Consider the following 6,413-nt stretch of genomic DNA (forward strand, 5'->3'; position numbering starts at 1 on the left):
ACTTTACTCTCAGAGACCACTTTGGCAGACTTCTAATAATGACTTTAACTGGGATTTGGTCAGGAGACGTTGACTCCAGGCAGGTTTTCAGGTCCAACATCCACCTTGTACTAATGATGTCCAGGGGCAGACAAGTTGGCACTTACAGATAGCCCAAGTGCTTTGACATGATTAGTAGACTTAGCTGTGGGACAGATGTAGACAGCTCACTCATTAATCTACCTGGTTCAGGTCAGAGTCCCGGAGTCCCAGAGTGCACTATGAGTATGGCGGTCTAGCGTATCTGAGCTGCAATAACTCATCTGAAGACTCATACATGGACAAGGAGGCCGCTGGGGAAGACACTGTAGAAGTCCCCTTCTCTCTGATCCCTATTGGGCACTTTAAAGCTGTCAGAAAGAGTAATCGCTGTTTCTGCTCGTGACTAAGACCTCTAAACCCTGCAGGGTGGCCTAGTTAACCAGGGCCTGCATGCAGGTAGAACCTCAGAGCAGAAATGCTCATCCAGACAACTTCTTGTCCAATTTAGAGCTTGAAACATTTGTCCAGACCCGACATGACCGACATGATTATTCTCATTGGATTTGGCCATGTTTGTACATAATTTCTCAAATTATTTGTTGGGCAGTTAGGACTGTCGAGTTTTAATCTTAGTCTCTAATTGGTGGTGGTCAGTTTTAGGTGGAATTATGACAGAATTTTGTCATGGTACAGTTGGGTTGAGACAGAAATTTGTTGTGCTACAGTCAGGTTCATCTAGAATTTTGTCAGGCTGCAGTCAGGTTCAGGTAAAATTTAATCAGAATTTTGTTGGGTCAAAGTCAGGTCAGGACAGAATTTGGTTGGGCTAAGGGTAAGTTTGGACAGATGTCTGTTGGGCTAGATTTGAGACGATTTTTTCTTGAGTCATATTCAAGTAGGGACACAACATTGTGGGACTACAGTGGAGTTCAGAAAGCATTTTGTTTGGATAGAGTTCGATTCAGACTTTTTTTAGACTAAAGTTGGATTCAAACTGAATTTATTAGGTTAAGGTCGGGTTCAGGCATTATTTTTATTAGACTAAGGTCGGGTTCAGGCAGTATTTTATTAGGCTGAGGTCGGGTTCAGACAGTACTTTATCAGGCTGAGGTCGGGTTCAGACAGTACTTTATCAGGCTGAGGTCGGGTTCAGACAGTACTTTATCAGGCTGAGGTCGGGTTCAGACAGTATCTTATCAGGCTGAGGTCGGGTTCAGACAGTATTTTATCAGGCTAAGGTCGGGTTCAGACAGTATTTTATCAGGCTAAGGTCGGGTTCAGGCAGTATTTTATTAGGCTAAGGTTGGATTCAGGCAGTATTTTAATAGACTAAGGTCGGATTCAGACAGTATTTTATTAGGCTATGGTTGGGTTCAGACAGTATTTTGTCAGGCTGCAGTTGGATTTAGAAAGAATTATGTTGGGCTGCATTTAGATTCAGGCAGAATTTTGTCAGGCTGTTGTCAAATTAAGATATTCAGTATTTTGCTGGGCTACAGTTGAGTTCAGACAGAATGTTGTCAGTCTACAGTCCAGTTGAAACAGCTTTGTCAGGCTGCAGTTGGGTTTAGGCAGAATTTTGGCAGGTTTACTTACAGTTGTTTCAGGCTATGCTTGAGTTGAAGCAGAATTTTCTCAAGCTACAGTCAGGCTCAGAAAGAACTCTGCCAGGCCAAAGTAGTAGAATTTCATAGTAGTAGAATGGGCTGCAGTTTCAGACAGAATTCTGTAAAGTTAAGGTTAGGCTTAGACAGAATTTTATTAGGCTATGGTCGGGTTCAGACAGAATGACAGGCTGCAACTGGATTTGGATAAATTTTGTTGGGCTGTGTTATGACCCCACAGGAAAGTCTAGGGGATAATGGGGTCCGTAACATATGGTTTAGATGTGATGCTTGCAGCACGAACCAGAAAGCAACACGACATGAATAGGATAGCGCCCATCTAACCTGCCCAGAACCCCAAGAAAGCACAGCAGCATATGAGAGAGAGAAAGGTAGAAAGAGAGCATAGACAGCCGTAAAACAGCAAGGCTAGCGTGATTAACAGTGCGAGGCACGAAACCATAAGCTAACATGAACTGGACAAAACTCCATCAAGACAGACAATACTATCGCAGACACACACAAAACTGCACGAGCAGAAAGAACACACAGCTTTTGTGTCTGCGACAGCAACTACAACTAGGAGCACACAAAAACAGATTGGAGCACAGGGGTAACTCCAGCCTCTTCATGAGCTTTGCCGGGCTGCTTTTAAAGTTTTCCCTCCTCCAGGGCCGGAACTCTGCATGATGATTGGCTGCCAAGTGGTTCGGGTCAACCCTCTCATGACGGCACCGCAGCCAACCTGTAGCCAAGACAGGGAGCAACCGAGGGAGGAGACATTCGGAATAGAGAGGGAAAGAGAGAGAGAGGAAAAACACCGGCCAGACACCCCATATCCAGGCCGCACACGTAACAGGTTGCAGTTGGGTTTAGACAGAATTTTGTCGGCCTCCAGGTGGATTCAGACAGACTTTTGTCAGGCTGCAGTCAAGTTCAGACAGTATTTTGTTGAGTTCTGACAGAATTTTGTCATTACAAAGTTGCATATTTCCTCTAAACAGTATCTGAAATAGTACTCCAGACAATTCAGCATGCCCAAAACTACTTCAACACATAGCAGACGAAGCATACTTGGACGCCATACATACCACGTTCCATTCAAAATATACCTATGCAAATACCGCCTCATAAATCCAGTGATATTCCAAGGATATAAAAGGCTTCTAAGGTAGTCAGAAGTGTTGTGAACACAGTGTATGTGGATAAAACTGTCTATGATTATGAGTCTGATTTTTAATTACAGAATTTATGTCACTATTATACTTACTTATGAGAGCTCATTAAAATATATGTTTCACACAGTACAGGTCATCAAACTTTTTATTACATTTATTTTTTTTATAAGATGCAAATGTGGCCAATGAAACTGATGGTTATGATTATCAAAAGCAATAAAACACGGCAAGGTATTTTGGTGAGGATAGTAATAACAATAACTGCTGCATTGAGATGAATTTTTATAGCTTTAAGTTTCAAAGTCTTTTCAAAAAGATCTCACTTGAATTCTGTACTAATTAAGTCAGGAGAACAGTTTGTTCTACTATGGCAAATGGGAGTGTATTTCATTTTATTTCATTTGTTTAGTTCTTACACTAGTCTAGTACACCTGGCTCAAATGTCTTTTACACGCCACTAGTGGCTAGATCAAGTGTGTAAATGGTATTATTATTATTGAGGCCTACTGTGATGTTATCTCCAAACTAAGCTAACACATTGCTGTATATCATCCAGATAACCCTCAAGATACCCGTTTAGCTGGATCAAGAGTCCACGTGCAGTTCTTGCCAATGTGCCGGATCACTCTGCTCACCACTGGTGGGCACCCCCATTTTGGTTGTGATATGGAAATGAAGGAAAAGAACAAGAATCATGTAAAACATATCTGGGGTAGTAAACATGGTGTTTATTACACATTTTTCCCTACATAGTGAGGCGGACTTCACTGTATAAGTTAAGGTTGGGAATTCCAGGACCAGGCCTGTAGGCTTCTTACTGTCAGAAACTGTAAATAAGGGATACATTTCCTCCTTAAATTCCATTGCAGTGTTGTTGTTTTTTTTGTCTGAACATATGGATGCCTTAACTTTGTTGGATGTGTTTTAACATTCTTATCAGGACTGTTTAACGGTGTCCAAATCTGAATAAGCCGTACACTGTGAAGCGTGGAAATGCTTTGTAGTGGAACCGGGTAAACACTCCGCATTAGACAACCATGCGGCGATCCCCCGCCGCATCTCAAGCTGCTCTGTGCATTTAGAGGAAGGCTAGAGATCAAGGCCCCCCCCTCCCTCGTTCTTTTCCTCTCCTTCCTCCTCAGCGGGAAGAATCGATGCGTCGTGGAAGGGCTGGAGCGTGAAGCGAGCCGCTGTTTATTCCGCGTGGCGTTTTGTATCTGCATTGTTTCATCCTGACTGACCTTTTCTGCACGCTTCAAAAGGACTTTCTGAAATTGTAAAGGATTATCCACACAGCTCTCGGGCTTCTTCTCATAGGCTGCTGGGTGCCTAGCTTGAACACATACCTGTAGTTTTGTTTAAGTAGCCACAAGCGCTCCGTAGCTTTTAAAATCGATGAAGTTTGCGCACCTAAAATGGATTCAATAAAATGCTTTGTTCCAAAGATGTGTGTTCACTGCAGTTAACAAAGAGACTAAAATCAAATGTAAACAGGCTCTATTAAATGCACCCATAGTCAATAAATACCATTGGGGCCCTTTAACCAGAAACATGAAAGAGATCAGAAAAAAATGGATAAATAAAAAAGAGGGGTGGAAAGCATTTTAACATTAGGCTTTTAAAGCGCCAGACATGACCTACCTGAGCAGAGCCCAGACAAAAGCTAGCTGGTAGTTTGCTAACTGAGTGCATGATGAATGAACACTTTTCTGAACCCGGGTTCGATCAGGTTGAACGTCATTTCCCAAATGTGTTGGACTTGGGTCAGGTTCAGATTTCACGCTCAGGTTCTCAAAGACCGCCTCACACTTTTAATGAATTTTACCCTTCATTTTCACCTGCTTTACAAACCCAGTTACAAAAAGGTTGGCACATTTGGGACAGTTTTTGCCAATAAAACCTGTTTAGATCATTTAGCTGTTAAAATCATTTTGAGCATAACTCAAAAATGCTAGCCAGTACAAGACTAGCAAACGTAGCTTTGAACAGCTGTACAGAAATAAAATTGTACTATTTTTCATTAAAACACAAAAAAGTCAATTGCAGAAAATATGTATTTCGGTAGTGACAATTCTTAATGTTACACACTGATTTTCTGACTGATTTACTTCAAAACAATGGCATCTCACCATGTGGCCTTGAGGGACAGGGATGCAGTCTCACTTCCTGCTCTAAAATGAAGGGGTGTGGCTAGAATTAGGCTCTGCCTATGGTCTAAAACTCTTGTGTTTCAGTAGTGACATGAAAACATGGGACAGCATTTTCTGAATGTAAAAGTTTTTTTTATTTAAAAATTAAACTCATGACAAATCTAAATCTTTCAACTTCACTTTAAAAGAGATCCTTCAAAAAAAAAATGTTGGGAAAAAGACGTATAATTTTCACAAGTTGAAATGTGGGGGTTAGTGTTTGGAACAGCCACCTCACACTACAAAGTACCCCATAAATGATGATTTTGTGTATATTTTGCTCATTACTATCTCTTGCTGTCTTGGCTCTAAACAGATCACAACACAACCCTTAAAAGTGTAAGGTCTGAACACATGACAATTATTTTTTAATATTTTTTATTGTGTTACCGCAGTTTGAGCTAATTTGGTAGAATGGTCCATATATGTGTAACTAACCCTAAACCACATCTTGTTTAGTTACTGTAGGTCCAGTGACCTGCTGGACCATGCTTGGGACCACTCCTGAGAAAGGTTTTCACTCTTCCTTTACTGCAGTGGTTCCCAATCCTGGTCCTGGAGAGCTACCACCCTGAGGAGTTTGGCTCCAGCTAATCTATCACACCTGGTCTGGGTAATGAAGGCCTTCAGGGGCAACTGAATATTAGGGCCAGGTGAGTTGGATCTGAGCTCTCCGGGGTGGTGGATCCCCAGGACCCCGATTACAGCCCTGAAACTATTCTCGTCCTTCAGCAGAGTTGGAGAAGAATGGGCTGCTCATTCTAGCCTTTCCCCCTGAAGGACACAAGCTTGGTCGTGCATCTCTGTGGAGTCAACAGAGGTTCTTTGAAGTGCAGCTTATGGACGGCCTCCTTTTTCTTTTTACATGGATTGGAGTCTAATGTGCTACACGCTCCTGTGCCAGATGCTTGCTCCATGGACTAAGTGACTATTCATTGAGAAGTCATCTTCCCAGCCAGTACTGCCAACAGATTTAGTTGTATTTGCTTCACCCAAACTACTTAGACTGGAAACGCAGGCCACAGTCTTACTTTATCTACATGTATTTTAAGACTGCTGGACAGGCTGTGAAAGGCCCTGAACCTGATGTCTCAGGGGGCTCTGTATTACATTATATCCCACTGAGAAAGTGACTGAGTGTGCATGTTTTACCCCGGGACCATATTGCACACTTTCCCAGCGCTGAAAAGAAGAGCATGGCTTGAGAGAAAGAGATAATGTCTTTTTTTTTCTAATGGCTAAGCATTTCTAGGAAGCGCAATTCAGATAATTAATGCCAGTTTGGAGCTATGAAGTCCAACAACTTTGGACACCTTATAACTTTGATAGCGTATTTTAATGAACTGAGCTGGGTGGGCTAAAGTGGGGATACGACTACACTTACTGTCCGTAACTTAATAAGGCACACAGGTCATTAGAAA

Source organism: Colossoma macropomum, unplaced genomic scaffold (genome assembly GCF_904425465.1).
Source record: "Colossoma macropomum unplaced genomic scaffold, Colossoma_macropomum, whole genome shotgun sequence".
Lineage (NCBI taxonomy): Eukaryota > Metazoa > Chordata > Actinopteri > Characiformes > Serrasalmidae > Colossoma > Colossoma macropomum.